We start from the raw sequence: 19,663 nt of genomic DNA on the forward strand, positions 1-19,663 counted from the left end.
TTTTTAACAATTTCTCCAGTTTGTTAACTTTAAGCGTGGTTGGATCAACCTCAAATTCGAACGGTGCCTCGATTAGATAAACTGAGGCTTTGGAAGCTTGTGCCAAGATGGGTTTTGTTGGGACTGGGAAAACCGGATTACCCTGGGTTTGTGGATCTTGAGCAGTGGCAATATTGGTAGTGGCACTGGGCACAGGGATAGCCACGGTGGGTACAAGTGATGCAAAGGCCGCGGTTGGCTGCGATTGTTGTTGTTGTTGCTGTTGTTGTAGCCTAGTTATAACATCGGCTTGACGGGCCGCATTGTGCTGTAGTGTCTCAACTGTTTGTTGCAGATGGAGTATTAATTCCTCCATATTTGCCTAGGGATACTGTGTCATTGGAATCGGGGACTGTCCCTGAGCTGGACTGGAAGTAAATGACTGTCCTTGAACAGGACTAAATACAGGTGAGCTGAAGGGTGACTATTGTAAAAATTGGACTGGTGAATTCTGTCTAATTTTCCTTCGCCTTGTAATCGATGATAGTGAAGCAAACACGAGCTGTCCCCGAACAAGATCTCCAACCTTGCACAGTCTTTCGACTCGAGTCTAGGGTACTTGGGGGATATCAGAACTTTTCGAAGCTATGGTTTTAAACTACCTAGCAAAAAAAATAAAGCAAATGAGCAGTAATTAGAAACTGCACAACACCTCAACTAAGATGTTATCAACACAGACATGATCAAAGTTGTAGGACTGCATTCCACACTGAATTCTACCCCAAAAATAGATACCAACTGTGCAACTGATATGCACATTCCTATACAGTTTCATTATAAAGCACATACCAGTTAAGAGAGAGCCAAAGCACCCCTATGAGGGGTAGGGTTACCCTGTCCTAGTTTTGTGATAAACTAGGGTTTCACTATTTCATTTAAATGGTTTCATGCAATCCGACATAAGGGTGAGCATCTTGTCCTAGTTTGGAACAGTCACTATGGCTTTACTATATGTAGCAAGGCCAAATGGTCAAAAGAGGTACCTTAGCAAGACTACCTAATATACCTCTCACATCTAACACCGAGAAGTGAAAGGAGGATCATGCAGTATAGCGGTAGTCCAGATCCAAAGGTTGTATTTCCAATATGGCAGAGCCCACGACTGGTCAGCCTTTTGGCAAGCTTTTGGACAAGCCTCCGGCAAACCGTCCAAGAATAGTAAATGGAAAACATAGTGACCTACAGTAATCATGCAGATGCAGTGCAAAGAACATATATATGTAGATAAAAGTTCACATCGCAAAGTTCAAGTTAAGTTCTCTAATTTCCCTAACAGAATCGCTAGAAACTGTAGCTTGCTTTTCGTGCTCTTTTCAGATACGATAGCCCTATATTTTGGACTCCCGTGGTTCTAAATCTTATTTCACAAAGGCAATGTGAAATAGATAAACACAAATGAGTCCAAATTCAGAAAATCTTTTGGAAAATCGATTTTGAATCAAAATGCCAAAAATAGACTGTATTACTAGATTTCAAAGTTGTCATCTAAATATTTTTGAAAAATTTAGGAAATCCGTGACTTGTGCCAAAGGCCACTTATCCGTCATCACCAAAGTGTCTCAGCTCGGAAACTTAAGTATGAGAGGGGAAGGTTATGAATTAAGCACCTCACTCACCCGATCAAAGATCAGCCTTTACTAATCATAATGTGATTCTTATTTACATTATATTCTCATGTTTCGATTATTAGGCTAACTTTACTACATGTTGCACACAAGTATAGACTAATTTGCAAAAGTTGGAACATTTTGATTTCATGTTTGTTTGAAAATTATTTTGAATATATACCGCCTGAAAAAGTGATCTCATAAGTACATTCATCAAATTATCCCAATTCAAACAATTAGCCTTCATCCACAGGCATTCAGATAGGTATATCAGCTAAGCACTTAGCCTCATGATATTATGCTTGACATGGCAACACTAACACTCATGCAATATGCTAAAGCAATAAATGTTCACCTAGTACTCCAAGGCAAGCCAAAAAAAATAAAATAGTTAGAAAAATGCGTGATCCTAATAATGTAAAATGACTAATGCAACACATAAAACATGCAATTAATAGACTCGGCTAATTGCATGACATGTGAATCAATTTGATAGTATGCAGTCAAGCATGTTTTTTAAGCACATTTTCTTGGATAATAAACAACCGTAACGTTATAATGATGCACTAAGCCAAATGTATGCAAAAATGGATATGGTAAGCATGGTAGTGATATGAAAAATGTAAAACATGATGCTACCATTAGAAGCAGATAAATAAAAGGGAGAAAGACATGGGGTTGGAAGACATACACACATTGTTACATATTTGCCCTTACGCAAGAGGGTCCAAATGAATGTCCTAGCTAATTATCGAATTAACTAACTATTGCAATACCAAAATAAATGAATTAACTATACTAGCTAATTATTTACAAATTAGAACTAACTAATTAATTACAACACAAAATTAATTAATTAAGTAATTAATTATTACAAGTTTATTGCTAAACATAATTTAACGGGGCCCCGAGAAATGAGGAATGGCTCATGCATGAAGGCGGATTTTCCACCTAAAAATGACTTCTGTTTCGTTGCCAAAATGCTTCTGTTTTGCAATTAGAAAACTGAACTGTTTTTATCCCAACCTCTGCTCTGGTTTACAAGGAAAAAGACACTGCCTGGCTGGTGGCCGGCCGGCCAGAAGAAGTGGTCGGCCGTAAACTAAGGTGGTTGGTCGGCCACTATTTTTTACTACTGCCATACTGCAACTGATAAGAAACAAAGCACAAACAGAATATTTTTAGGGGATGTTTGTCCACCTTGCCTCTACTTATCATCAAACAGATCAAAGGAGGGATAGGCTTGATTCACAAACTATCAATCGACACAAATTCATTATGTGATGACTTATGGATCAAGGGACAAAAACTCAATAAATAAAGCTAAAAGACCAACAAAACCCTCTCCCTATCATGATATTGCTCAAGGGAAGTGATTGACATTGAATCTTAAATCATTATCATCACCAACAAGTATGAAATGATTCAAGACTCAATGGGTTCAATTAACGTTCGATTGAACCCAAGTTGATTTTATTATCTTGTTCCATTTTAGTCCAATTTTATTGCCTCTTTTAATTACGTTTCCATTCATTAGTCATTTTAGTCCAAAAATGAAGATTAAGTCCACTAAAGGAGAGGAATGTCAAGTAAAAAGTTGTTTTGGGCATGAGAGAGATGTAATGCCTTGGTAATGAACCTCCGAAGAGATTAAACCATTAAACATAGAAGGGTCTCTTTCTCAAGCTTAAACAACACTCGGTTGAAATAACTCTCAAAGAAATAAAAATCCAAGAAAATAGGGAGATTATAGAGGCGATTACATATGAACACAAGTATGAAAATCCTGAAATAAATGCTATCAACTCAAATAGGTTGGTGTCTAATGCCTAAAACACCAAACCTATGAGGACCATTACACTACAAGTATGTTATACAAAACATAAATGAAATAAGCAACCTAAAACAGTCCTAAAACGCCTAAAAATAGTGCTGGAATTAAGATGACCAAAAAAAAAAAAAAAAAAGCTAAAATAATGGAGAAATTTAGCTAGTAAATAACCCAAAGGAGGGGTAGGTAACTCCTCCACCTTTGGGACCTCAAAACCAAGTTTTTAGCCTCTGAAAAAACTCTGAAAATCAGTAGGAAAAAAGTTGGAAAATTGATGGGAAACACAAGGACAAAAGCTTGGGAAATAAGGTTTAAAGAAGGGTGATTAACCCCTCTACCTGTAATAGTTTTAAGCCATAAGTTTCAGCCCATAAACAGAGTGGAAAAATAGTCCAAAAATGGTAAGAAAAGATAGAAAAGAAGTAGTGTAAGAGAGCTAGGAGTTATACCTCTTGAAGAGGAGTAACACTTTGAGTTATAAACCAACAATTTTCCACCCTCAAGAGCTAAATTTCAAGCTCAATCACCTCAACAAAGAGTCCTCAAAATTTGGTTTAGGGAGTGTAGGTAAGGTATATATAGGTTGCAAGGTAGAGAAAGAAAAATAATTTTCAAGAATTTTGCTTCATAAAATTTTCTAACCTCATTTCAAGAGGGGGTCAAGTATATATAGAAAAATATGTTACTATCTCAGAAATATCTATATAGACATAGCTGGTGCAGTGCATGCATCTGTAGAGATAGCTATCACAGTTGGCAGCAAAATATTTGTTTTTCCAGAACACTTGGCCGGTTGGCCACTAGAAGGGCAGCCGTACACTCACTTCTGGCCAGCCAGCCACTAGTTTGCCTGCAGGCCTTTGAATGGTCAGGCTTGGAAAAAACTGTTTTGATCCAAAAGTGGTGCAAGGTTTTTAGGCTTTTGAGACTCAAAACCGGGGCTTCCTGCTGAGGAAATCGAGCTTTTGTCCAACGTATAAATTCATCATTGGGTGATCAATCTGCTGGCACCCAAGTCTTAAGGGTGGTCAAAAATGGGGTGTCTACAACTACAAAGTTGTATTAGAAGAGAATGTGATATTTTGATCATTAGATTACTCAATAAATTACGGTAACTGGTTGTATCGAATGCCATAGAAGTAAATCACTGCTTTAGAAAAAATTAAAACAAACAGAACCAATAACACAGCCAAAAAATATATAGCCTACAAAACATATATGAGTCTCAAGTCTAATGAAGCACAAGATTTTAGGACCCAAACCATAGAATCCACATTCCTTTGCAAATTCTCGATCACCAATAGAGTTGGGACCTACCATAGAAAACACCATCTCGATATAAGTTGAATAGACCACCAAAATAACAGACAAAAAACATCAATTGTATTTGAATTTTACATTAATGAGCAAGCCAACTAGGATTAGATTGAGAGGATTTGTCATGATTATATGTGCACATGCACACAAACAAATGTTGTCCTATCCTAACTGTGTTGACATCCCATTTTCAAAAAATTCAACAAATTGAAAATTTTGCATTATGTCTAAGTTCACAGCTCTTAACAGTTTAAAGCTTCTTTTTGAAAGTTTCTTTTTTTGTGCTTGTATGCATGTTGGAAGTGTCTAAGTTCACACCTCTTAACAATCTAAATTATTCTTACTACTAATCCAATGCTGCTCTTTTTTCATGTGTGTTTGTGTATGTGTATGTGTGTGTGTGTGTGTGTGTGTGTGTGAGAGAGAGAGAGAGAGAGAGAGAGAGAGAGGGAGATTGGGTATATAGTAATTCTTTAATGAAACCCTTTTTCTATTTCTTTGGTAATTGGAACCAAATCATATGAATTTACATTCTTCATAGCAACAGTTCAGTCTTGGAATTTAAACAAAAGGAAAGCCTTTGATTTCTAATCACCTTAACTAAGACATTCATGTGATTTATGATTTTAAGAAGCAAGAAAGTAAATGAACAATAAAACATTTGCATGGAAGAACTATATAGTTTCAAGGAATGCTAATCTAGTCCCAAAGAAGTAAGAGAAATTTAAGATATATTTAGGATCAGGTAATGAAAACATTGGGGGTCCTCTATCAATGAAGCTCTCAATAGTTTTGAGTGTGGGATAAGTTTATATAGCTCTCAATTTCCAAATCTCACCCTATGGAACAAGATAGAGATGAAAACAACTATAACCTTCACTTACCTTATGCGATAATTGTTAAATAGTGATACAAACCAGGAAAATTAAAGGATTTTGACTCAGCCTTAAAATTTACCTGAAAAATGGTCGTTCTAGCGTTCCAGACTTCTGAACCCACAAACTGCAACCATGTTCAGAACACATAAACAACCAAACAAAAATCTTTAACCTTACAAATAAATTCCTCAGTCTTGTTGATGGCAACATGTTTTATGCTCAATTTGTTTTCTATTATAAATTTGAAAACATATAATCCAAGCCCCATTGTTTTCACCTTATATAATATATAAGGAATAAATTGTCATTTTCTAGAACTCGTAGAAACTAGAATCCAGAATCTCTATGCACAAATGATATAAGAAAGCTTTTCTCTCTTTCTCCAGTTCTAACATCCCACATTGCAATTAGAATAAAGAAAAGAAGGAAAGAGAAATGACAAAGGAAAAGAAAGAAAGAAAGAAAGAAAGAAAGGAGAAAAAACCTCCATCCTAATGTTCAAATTAAAATTGAAGCTCACCTTGCACGACAACATTTTAACTGTACAATCTTCATCTGTTAGGGTCACTTCAAAGTTCAGAAGTTGAACTTTTGGCAAGGTACGCCTGTATAGAAGCTAGCAGCGTGGCAAAATAGAAAAGAAAGAGAAAAAAAAAAGTAACGACAGTAACCATAGGCCAATTGCGTAGCACTAGCACTAAGCAACACCAACACACAGGCCAGCACAACAGAACTATATATGGCTAACACCACTGCAGCATATCAACACCCAAGTGATATTTGATTGAGTTGGTAATTGATTGTGGCATTTTATCAAACACATACAAGACAGATGATGATTCCTCATTCTTATTCATAAATATGTGTAGCATCAACAACTAAAATACAAAAATTCAAAAACTCACATTTAAACCAACCAAATTGTAACATTCCAACACTAACTTAGTAATAATAACACTTAATCATCACACCATGATCTTCACATTCCAATTCCGAATACAGAATTGTTAGATATAGTAACAGAAATCATTACACAAAACACAAAACACAACCATATAAATCATAAACTATGTAGTGGCTTAAAAGCAATTTTGTGTTTGTATTAATGCTAATGATCCTAAAAAGGGAGTTTTAACAACTAATATACAAAATCCAACAAACCTACATCTAAACCAACCAAATTGTAACAGTCCAATGCCAACTTAGTAACAATAACACTTAATCATCACACTGTGATCTTCACATTCCAATTCTTAGTAATGAATTGTTAATTAAAGTAAACAAAGCATGTTGTGTGCATGAATAATCAAGGAGATCATATAGGATGATGAGAAAATTACCATGAAAGACGACAAAAGGAAGAGAATATGTGCTTATTAGTGTACAGGTCAACGTGAAGATGATTAAAATTTTTGGAACTAGTTTAGAAGCCATTGATTATGGTAAAAGGAACACAAAAACCAAAGAAAACCCAAGATTTTAACATGAAATCATAGTTAAAATTTAGGGTTTTTGTGGTCCCTGGAAGATTGGGAGTTGTATGAATTATGGCTTGGGTTTATTTTGAAGCATACATGAGAAACACCGATGGAGGATGAAATATATAGATTATTAGTTTATGGATTTGGTTGGTATGTCTATACATGATGAGAGTGTCTGGAAAGAGAGAGAGAGAGAAAACTAACCTAAAATTAGGAACCGTTGATACATCGGTCAATACACCAATGGAGTATGAATCGTTGATACACTGGTTGATACACTGGTGGGCTATAGCTTGTGAAATCAGGAAGCCTCAATGATTTCTTGGTGCTGTTTCATGAAAATATAGATAAACTAGGGCACAAGAAGAATAGATGGATTAATCTAGAGTTGAACCATTTTTTTTGGGATTGAAATTCTAAGCACTAAATCAAAAGCCAAATAGTTGGTGTATTTTGATATATTTTTTGTCTATATTTTTTGGTTTGGGGGCTTGGGGCCAGAGTCTTTCATTTTGGCGCCTATTTTTATTTCGGTCATACTATTCATGACAGAAATTGCGTGTCATGAAAAGTAAAGGAAAATGCCTGGTAGCTCGAAGCTACCAGGCTCGAAAATGGCTCGAGAGAAAGAGAGGGAGAGGAAGAGGGAGAGAAAGAGAGGGAGAGGAGAAAGAGAAGGGAGGGAGAGGAAGAAGGTCGGCGTCACAGCTCCCCGTCTCGCCGTCGTCGCAGCTCCCGCCGTCGTCGTAGCTCCCGCCGCCGCTTCTGCTTCCTCCTCCGTCGCAGCCCCACCGATGTCACAGCACCACCGTCGTCTGCCCAGCCTCCCCTCCTCCTCAAACCGGTTTTTATGGCCCCCTCCCCTCCTTCCTCCTCCTCCTCCTCCTCCTCCTCCCTTTTCTTCTTCTCCCTTCTTCTTCTTCTTCTTCTTCTTCTTCTTCTTCATTCAGAAAAACCAGGGAAGAAAGAAAGAAAAAACAAAACAAAATCGACACCAAAACGACGTCATTTTGGTATCGAGCCGCGACATTCGAGCTACATAGCACGATCGAAAAGTAAAATAATTTTAACGGCTAGTATATGTGCGTTGTAGAAAGTGTACTTTTTAACGGCTAACATTTTGTGCGTCGTGAAATGTTCAACATTTTTAAGAGTTGGTGTACACGTGTCGTGTATAGTTGATGTATTAATGGCATATCATATGCACATCATGGAAAGTTTTATTATTTACAACTAGCATTGCAAGCCGTAAAAAAATCATCATTATTAGCATTCACGACCTGCACAATGGACACGTCATGGTTGGGAAATTATTTATGACATGCAAAAAAAGTAAGTCGTAAAAGTGAGAAACCACGGCTTGCATTTATTATATGTCTTTGATGTAAAGTCGTGAAAATCCAATTTCGTTGTAGTGGTTCCTCCATTTCTGAATAAATAGCGGTGGCAATGAGAAGTCAACTGATAGAAATCATTGGACCTTGCTTGTCTTGGACAAAGAAGACAATTTATGGAGGTACTACAACTCACTAAGGCCAAAGAGGGATGATGCACACGACAAATATCTCAAAGATGCAAAACAATTAGTAATGAGTGCAAATTTCTCTGATCTATGATAATGTTTATGTGATGATAATTTTCATAGACTCCCATTAATTTGTCTTTGTGTCCTTGTGTATAAATTTCTCTGTTATTTAAAAATTATCTTTTTTGCAGCAAGATTATGTGGAGAATTTTTTGAAAGCATGCCTTAAAAGAGAGGCACAATCACAACCCTCATTCAAATTAATAGACTCACAAAGCACAAATTATGACTCTCAATATGTCAACAATGTTCCACAACAAGCCAATGATTCATAAGTTTCATAAAACATCTATAAAAAGGATAATTTAATTTGAATGTTTCTCAAAACTAATTATACCTGTAATTTGTATGCAGTGGATTATGGCCTCTTTGTGTGTTACATAATGAGATAATATATCAACCATGAACGTATCAACTCAACATTATCAACACAAGATGTAAGGTTGATGAGGACATAAATCATAGAGAGATTTGCGACCGAAGTCGGCTGGTCATGGACAGAACCAATTCAAATACCACCAGAATAAGTACCAAAAGTATAATAGTGAAAGGACACTAGTGAAAGAAATACAATGCACACAATGTAATTAGGAATAACCATTCAATATTTTTTTTCATATATTGAAGGAATGATGATGTTTGAGATATATGTATATATCTTTTTTTGACAAATGTAAACTTCAACATTTCATAGCTATCAATGGTTAAATATATTTTTTTTATAATGGTGATTGCCAACACAATATATACAGAGAAAATTATATGTCTAAAGAAATTTCTCAAGTTTAAAGTTACCAGAATTTCACAGAGAAATTTATCTCGTATCATGCAAAGAGGGTGCCTATATGATCATGTAATTTGTAACGCACTGTGTTGATACAAACAGTTACACAGAGCAATTTTCTCGACTATTGGCAAATTTCTCTGGATGAATTTGACTAGTATTATAAACACACTGCCCAAAGTATGTTTGAAGAAACACAATGCAAAGAGTAATTTTCTCTGCTATTGGCAAATTTCTCTAGATGAATTTGACTAGTATTATAAACACACTGCGTAAAGTATGTTCCAAAATACACAATACACAATAATTTTCTCTACTATTGGCAAATTTCTCTAGATGAATTTGACTAGTATTATAAACACACTGCCCAAAGTATTTTTCAAAAAACACGATACACAAAGTAATTTTCTTTACTATTGGAAAATTTTTCTGAATGAATTTGATTGGTATTATATATACACTGTCCAAAAGTATATTTCAAAAAACACAAATACAGAAAGTAATTTTCTTTGCTATTGAAAAATTTCTCTAGATTAATATGATTGGTATTGTCATGACCCAACCCTCGCCCCACGGGACTAGAGACGTAACTGGCCAGTAATCCAAGATTATCAAAAGCCTGCTTAACAGTAAATACTATAAGAGGCTGGCGAAAGCTAATAATATCACAATACCTCACCCAATGAGCTGTGAAACTAAAATGAATAAACCCCCCTATATGTGCACCATTATACAATCACAAATACTATATCATATACATGTACCAAGAGCATATACAATACCTAGGGAATTAATCCTTTAATTAATATTCATAAACAAAAGCTCTTTGCTATGAGTCACTTGATCACTTAACAAAAGGGTAAATTCACAACCACCCAAAAGCCTTGGAGTTAGACCCAAAAGAAACCTTGAAGGGAGGCACAACGGTTGGCTTGACAACTAGAAGGTAGGTTGACGCCCTTAAGTCCTTTCTTAAGCTTGATCACCTACATGACAAATATAAATTGTGAGCCAAAGCCCAGTGAACAACAATGTGTAAAGAGGTTAGGAATAATGTATGTTTAAACATTAAAGTGAAGTCACATAGCAGTAGCATGTTCGTTAAAGCATAGTAATCATATAACTCGATATCTCGTACACATTTGGCCATAGTACTATCACCCCCAGGAGAGGGCCACATGAATATAAGTCACGATATTGTTACCCTCGGGCGAAGGCCATGTGAACATAGACCACAGTATTATTACCCCCGGGTAAGGGCCACGTGAACATAGACCATGGTATTATAACCCCCGGGTATGGGCCACGTGAACATATTGCATGGAGTGGACTCACTCATTCTGTAAATCATATCACTATAGAACAGACTTTAACAATAACAATAACAATCAGAAAGAATTATAACTCAAACATAACTTTACTACATTTTCACTCACAGTTAATTCCGTATAGCACGTGGCTAGGATGCGGCGTCTGACCTACATAGACACATGAAAGCGTAATGGTTCAATATACAGTCCTTCCGTTCAATTAGTCATTATCCGTTACTGATCCGTTACTTATTATTTAACTCGATCGCATTCATTCTTTCCTTTCCTCTTTTGTTCATACAATACACATGCACATGGAAACAGTTGAAAATCATGCAATTGAAGGCTCGGAAGTCAAAGAAAACAAAAAGAAAATCAAACTGGGTTGGCCCTATTGGCCGCTCATGCGGTGGCCTTGGCCGCACGAGCAAGTGAACTTCAGAATCAACTTTGGCCAAAATAAGGTTGGCCGTTCGTGCGGTGGCCTGGGCCACTCGAGCGATCTGGGTGAAAAACCAGTTCGAATTTTTGCTGAAAATGGAGCTTTTCCCTTGTTCAAACCCAATTTCATTTTGCACAAAAGAAGGCTCAAAAACACTTCAAACAATAAAGCAAGGCTCAATTCTCAAATAGGACTGCAAAATCATGAACTTTAAGTGTACAATCTCAATGTATGCAAAGTTTGAGTGTTAAAGTTAAAACCCTTGAAATTTTCTCTTCAAATCCTAAAATTCATGCAAGATGTAGGTAAGGAAGCATGAATGATGCCATGTATTACAAGGATAAGAGCTTACTACTTTTACTTCTTTACTTTAGGGTTTCTATCATCACTTTAAACTACCCAACTTCTCAATTCATCTTAATTTCTATGATTCCATGGGTAGACAACTTTAATTCTTGAAATTAGAGGAAAATTTCTTACCTTATGTGGGTGAATTGGTGAAGATTTGGCTTAAGCTCTCTTACTCCTCTTCTTTCTCTATCTTTCTTCTACTTCTAGGGCTCTCTCTTAAGTTGTCTCTATAACAAACTATCTTTCTCTCTCTCTCTCTCTCTCTCTCTCTCTCTCTCTCTCTCTCTCTCTCTCATAGACTCATCTTTTATTGACTTGAGTTAATAAGCTAATGAGCTAGTCCCAATTTTCTTTAATCAAATTTTAAGCTTAAACTTAATTCAATCCAATTCACTTAATCAAGTCAATCCTCATTATAGCCTAATTAACTGAACCTAGACTTAAACTTGCTAAGGTGACTTAGGCTCTAACCACCTAGTCCAACATTTAATTGTAACCTTCTAATTTAACGAATCAGATAAGTCTTTTCACACAGTATCATATCTATTACTTAAAACATATATCAAACAATTCATGGCACATAATCTTCATACATATAAGCATATAAATCACATAAAGGCACATAATTAAAGTAACTTTTAATTTGACTGGTAATCAAGGAGGCGAGTGTTACATGTATTATAAACACACTGCCCAAAGTATGTTTCAACAACACAATTACATTGATCCAGAAATTACAGAAAAAATTTGAGAGAAAATACTAAACACAACACACAACAAACACATTATTTTTGTAATAAGATCCATACCCATACCAATTTCTATATGTTAACCAACATTGAAAAATGCAACACAAATTCCTCTAACATCCTCAACTGTATTATTCAATCAATAAAATGCATTATCCTCGACTATTCAATAAAGGTTCTTTGCATGCTCTTTTATTATGGCAACTAATGCTCCCACATCAACTACACTTCATCACCCTTTTAAACTCTTCAATAGAAGCAATTTTATTCTTCTTTGGCCTCCCAGCTGGTCTCTTACTCAGCAGAGGTAAAATCATAGCATCATCAATGCTACACACAAGTTTTTCAATAGTTTGAACTAGGCCAATCGAAAATGAGCATGCTTGACGATATATATCAGCATAAAAAAAACGGTTCAACAAAAGAATTCAAATTCTTTTCACTTCTAAAAATTGCAGCAACAATATGTTGACATAGATACACATTTATTTCCCATTTTCGACATTAACAAGTTCTCAACCCAAGATCAACCATAAACGAAGGAAAACAATGCACTTCAAACACATTATCAGATGATAAACTCATATTCCACGTCCTCCCATCCATGAAAGCCTTCTCTAACACACTATCCATACGAGGACAAAGAACTTTATTCTATTTACTAGAAAGCAGCCTTCTATCAAACCTCATATTCATGATTTGCAATCGTATCATGTCCACCAAATATGTTATTGGCAAGTGCCAAGTTTCTCGTATTCATGAATTGAATGACTCAGCAACATTTGAATGCATTTCGCCACAACGTTTTCCCTCGAAATATACATCACTCAAATTTTCATATGGTAAATTTCTCAATAAAACACTCACAATGTCTCCTCTCTCACCTTTAATTCATTTAACTTGAAATGGAATGATGCCTTTGTTAGCGCATATGCACATTCTGAAAACTTGGACCAGATCATCTCCCTAACCAAATTTGTCTTTCCACATGATAACCTATCCCTCAAATTTCTTTTGAGATGTTTAAGACAAAATCCATGATAGCAATTAGGGAAAAACCTGGCAATTCTTTCCACAAATACCACAATGTTGATCTGATATGAAACTTATCACCCTCTCCGATCCCAATAATTCACATAAATGTTCAAGGAACCAACACCAATTGTCTTTATTCTCAGCATCAACAACGGCAAAAGCTATAGGAAAAAATGCTACAAAACAAATAGGAACAAGCACATTAGATATACACATGCAGAGAAAATTAGAACAATAAACAACCAGAGAAATTTCACACTGCCAAAATCCAAAAAAACTCTACACAATGGCCAAATCTAGAGAAAATTCACACAGTGCCAACATCCAGAGAAAATTCACACAATGACCACCGTCAAAGAAAATTCACATAGTGGCAACATCCAGAGAAAATTCACACAGTGGCCACCTCTAAAGAAAATTCACAAAGTGGCCACCTCCAGAGAAATTCACACAGTGGTCACCTCTAGAGAAAATTCAAAGTGCTAGAGGAAATTCACAAAACATAACCATAAAAATAGAAAATTCACTCAATTCCCACATGTACAGAAATTCACATACTTAGAGAAAATTAGATATATTTACAATTACCTTTATTCCCATCTTTCCCTGTCGCAGCAAGCGTAACTCCTTTGTATCGTTCTTTAAAAAATGTTCTATCAAGAAACAACAATGACCGACAATATTTGAAACCAACAATGCATGCATGAAGAGCCACAAACGCTCTTTTGAAACGCCTGTTATCTTCAAAATCTAACTCAGAACGACTACCTGGATTGTTCTTCAATGTCACATCAAAATACCACCATAATTGGTTGAATGACAAATAAGAATCCTCATATGTACTACCTTTTGCTTTTTCAACCCCCAACTAACTGTAGTTATAACTGATTGAGATCCCATACTTGTCTTTCATTTCTTTGACAACATCCACTGTATGAGTTAAAGGCTTCGCACTTACCTCTTCAAGTATCAGCCCAAAAACTAAGCTGGAAGTCATCCTACCATGTTTACTAGTACGAATCGTCACACCATACATATGTTCATTGTTCAAAGTTCTTATGTAAAAGAACTTATTTGTTTTTTCAACTAAAGCATGTACACGCCATATACATCCCCTTGATTCCTTATATACACATTCTATCGTAACCCTTAGCTTGTCATTGTTAACATACGTAAACTGAAAACCAACCTTAATAGCACACTTGCACAAAATAGTACAGAACTCAACCACACCACCCTCAAACTTTCCAACACTTATAATATTATTTCGCCAACCAGCTGACAATAACATATTTTCTTGGTGAGAACAAAGCTTAGAGAGTGAATTTCTTTCAATATCCACAAGTCTATCACATTCACCATGCACAACATCTACCCAATTAGACCCTACTTCATCATCTTGATCAGAAGTGCTACACCTAATAACTGAAACATCAACTATATCAACACCACGTGCATAACAACCCTCAACATATTTGGAAAATCAATATTATTTCGAATCATACAATTCGTATGGCCCACAATAGAATATGAAATACAGATCGTCTCAGGTTTCAAATTCTCCAATGTTTTACACAAAATGCCAACCAATTCCTCAAAATTCAATTCGCATGAAACATTAATGACAATAGTATCATTCCCATATTTGCACAACAACAACACTGCACTGTCTATCTAAACTAAAAGAAAAAACCAGACAAATAACTTGTTCAATATAAAAACACTTAAAAGGCACAAGATAAAAGTTCAGAGAAATTTATAATAATTATAATTTTCTATAGATTATAATAACAAGCTTATAATTTTCTCTGAACTCAAATAAAAGTCCAGATAAATTTACGAACTTATATTCACCTTCAAGATAACAAAAACAAAATCATAGAGAGAATTAATCAGTCCACCTTCAAGATAACAAGAACAAAATCACAGAAAAAATTAATAAGTCCAGAGAAGATCACAAAGAAAATTAATGCTAACTATCAAACACAATCATAGACAAAAATCACAGAGAAGATCTGTTATGAAATTATAATCTTCTTTGTGATTTTCACTAGACTACAAGTTTCCAATTTTCTCTATGATTTTTGTTGGATTATAATGACAAACCTACAATTTTCTCTAGAATTCAAAGAAAAGTGTAGAAAAATGAAAAGTGCAAAAAAGAAAAAGAAAAAAAAGAGCTGATCTCCAAATACAAATAACAAAACTTATAATTGATAAGCATGTAACAGAGAACAAAAAATCAACTTTAAATATCAAAATCAACTCCATTGTCAATAACAAAGAATGAAGAATCAACTTCAAAAATAAAAAAAACTACACTGAGCTGCCCCCCATCTCTCTCACACTCTCTCTCTCTCTCTCTCTCTCTCTCTCTCTCTCTCTCATTGATCAAAACTAAAAACAAAAACCTAATTCAAAATACACTCGAAAACTAATATGAAATCAGAATCCTTACTTACAAATCAAATGAAAAATCAAAAACTTACACTGATTGTTAAACTTACCTGATTCAACTCCACTGGAAATCAAATCAACACGACTTCAACACCTACACGATCAAAAACTACAAAATCCCTAGAAAATCTCCAAGAAAATCTGCATCATCAAGTTCTCCATGAAAATCCCCATCATCAAGTTCATCCCAACATAATCTCCTACAAAATTGCAATATAATCTTCAGTTTCCAAAATTGAAAACCACGTATATTATAAAGAAGGGTAAAATAGGTGTTTTGTAACTTAAAATAACATTGAGGGACCTTAGTCATCAAAAAATATTATTGTGGATCTCTCCTCATACTAAAAGTTGGGTAGGAATCTTAGACCATTTTTTCTATTAAAAAGTATAATATTTAAATTCACTAAATACCAAAAATTTAAAATTTAAAAAAAAAAACCAAAAATTTAATACATTTTCATATTCTTGTGTATTTATTGAATTTTTAAATTTTTTTTTGCAAATATTTTAATTTTAAGTACATTTAGGTTAGGTGCATCTAAAAAGTAAAAAAATTACTTAAATATTACAAAATTCACTAAAAATAAAAAATAAAATACTCAATTTTCAGAAAATTAAATTCTAAAAATTGGAACGAAACCTAGATGAATCTAAAAAATATTATTGATTTTTTTTTAAAAATCCATCTTGTGTAGACGAATCGAAAAAAGTATAAAATTTTGAAATTTCTTGAAAAAAAATAAAAAGCCACAACAAATCTAAAAAATTAATTATTTTTTGGCTTTCTTTTTCTTTTCTAAACTTTTTTAGAATTTTATAAAAAAAAATTATTTTTTTCGATTTGTCTGGTCAAACTGGATCTAGATAGTTAAAACTTTTTAAAAAAAAATTTAAAATTACTAAAAATAAAAATAAACTAAAAACAATTACCAAATAAATAAAGGAAAAATATCACTTAGGTGGGATGTAGAAAAATAATAACATATTAACTAAAAAACTTTAAAATATTAAAAAATAATTTAAAAGTTTTTTCATGAAATTGTAATAATTTTTACATGTTGGCGCAGACATGTTATTTCTCCATAAACAAATCGCAAACGTCGTAAATCCCAAGTAATTAATCTAGTGAGTAAAGATTAGGACCTAAAATTTACTTTTAGGTTTTATATTCCATTCTTATTAAGTATTATTAACTCCTTAAAATCACGCCCGCCCGCCAATTGTACTCGGCATTTAAAGGGATCACAAAAAAAAAAAATATTTTACATAAATCCTAAAATTAGTAAAAGTACTCATAAACTGACCATAAAAAAATCTCAAATACCGTAAGCACTGCCTAACCACGTAATAATAATATGCCTCTGTTTGGGAAGAGGTTTTTTGGATTTTTTTGGTTAAAATAGTCACAAAAAATAAAATAGGTTATTTTAACCATAACAAACAAAACATCACATCTAACCTATAATCATTACACTCTTCTCTTACAAAAAAAGTCAAAAAAACCAAAAAGTTCTTCCCAAACCAAACTTTTTAGCCCAGACTAAAATAATCAAAAAAATCAACACACTTCCTAAACCAACCCTTAAGAGCTCTAATGTTATTCTAATATTGTGAAAATATTTACGTAAATAAGAGACCCACACTCCTCTCTCTATTGACTCTCTTTCACCTCGTTAAAGTTTCGTTCAAAATTCTTAAATTAGGATTATATATCCTTACCAATCACTAAAAAAAAAGTGAGAAATGGTTGTCACGGTCCCTCTTATGTCAGCAATTATTATGTAATTCCGACAATTATGGACCCTAGTAAGGGAAAGGAACCATCAGGGGGGTCAATCCATTCTCAATTTGCTTGCGTGTCCCTCTGATTTTGGCACGTGTAAAACAAATCGCCAAAACCTTGATGAAAAATGAGTGAAATTTTTTTTTTTTTTTTTTTTTTTTAAGATCTTACAACTTTCAAAATGATTTATACCGATCATGATATGCGGGATTTACTTATATACATGTATAGCCCACATCATGAGTGTGGATCACTTTAAAGTTAGAAAAATACTTGAGAGCATTAAAAGGAGATCACTAAGGGGAGCATTAATGATGTGGCAGTGGGTCCCACTTACTTTCTATGCCTTATTTTTATTTTTTTATTATTTTTTTTGTCATTCCCAATGTATTAGTGCTATTAGTAGTGTATTTTTTGGTGCTCTAAATCATTGTTGTTAAAGTTATGGAGGTCTAAAAAAAAAAAAAATCTCTACCATTGTTGAAATTTGACAAAAGCTTAATTTGATAATTGAGTTAAAAATGAGTTTTTTAATTTTTAAAATCATATCACTTTTCTATTATATATATATTTTTATTAAAAAATTTAAAAAATTAATTTTTAATTTACTTTTCAAAATAAGTCAAAATTGTTTTAAGACAAATTACACTAACAGTCTCTATAGTTTGGATTTGTGTCACTTTAGTTCTTAACTTTTCAATTGTGACACATTTAACCCTGAATTTTGAATCTTGTTCCAAATAAGGACAATTGAACATACCATTACTTAATTTCAAGGGTAAAATTGTCAATTTGATAAAATATAAACTAATTTGACAAAAATAAATGTCAAAAAAATATTTTAAAATTTTTAAAAATTATTTCTACCCTTCCAAAATAAAATTATGTAAAAGTGATAAAAATTAATAAAAATTACATGATTAATTTTTAAAAATTAATTTTACATGATCATCATCCAAATACATAATAAATGGTATTAAAAAAAATAAATGTCTAAAAGATTTATTAATTTTATATAATTTTATCTTTAGTAGGTAGAAATAATTTTAAAAAAATTAAAAATAATTTTTTGACATTTATTTTTGTCAAATTAATTTATATTTTATCAAATTGATGATTTTATCCTTGAAAAATCTAATAATATCTTCAATTGTCCTTATTTGGAACAAGATTCAAAATTCAAAATCAAATATATCATAATTGAAAAGTCATACACCAAAATGACACAAGTCTCAAAATATAGGGACCGTTAGTGTAATTCACCCTTGTTTTAATGTAACATTTTTATATCTTATGACGTGACACAATATTTGTTGGATATCTGTTACTTTAAGGACAAATTACAAACATACTATTTTAAATTTTTTTAATATGTAATTATTTTTTGTAATTTTAAAAGTTATATTTGCCTCTTGAAATTTATAATTTCATATCAAATGAAATTACTCTTTTTTATTAATAAACTATTTAGCAATGCTACATTCACATAATTTTAACTTGCTCAAATTTGTGCATGTCAGTCGTCTAACCGATCATCTAACTGGTCGTCTAGCCAGTCATCCGACAACAAAGGGAACAGTCGCAGTTGACAAAGGTTACACTGGTCGTCTGGATAATCGAACGACATGCACAAATTCAAGCGAATCAAACAAACTCAAATTTGATAAATTAATCATTTTTCTAAATTATTAAATTAATTAGTAACCAAACCAAACCAAACCAAGCCTTAAGTCCCATCAAATGGGGTCGGCTACATGAATCCTTTTTCTCCACACGCCCTTATCAAAGGCCATTTCATTAGTCAAATTAAGTAGATTCATATCTCTATTTAAAACGCTAGTCAACGTTAATCTAGGCCTACCCCCATCCCCTAACACTTCCATCTACCGTTACAACATCGCATCTCTTCACTACCGCCTCTGTTGGTCTCCGTTGAATATGACCAAACCATCTCAAACGATTCTCTCTCAACTTATCTTCTATCGGTGCTACTCCTACCCATTCTCGAATA

This window comes from Camellia sinensis, chromosome 15 (assembly GCF_055761805.1).
Source record: "Camellia sinensis isolate YWXY chromosome 15, ASM5576180v1, whole genome shotgun sequence".
Classification (NCBI taxonomy): domain Eukaryota; kingdom Viridiplantae; phylum Streptophyta; class Magnoliopsida; order Ericales; family Theaceae; genus Camellia; species Camellia sinensis.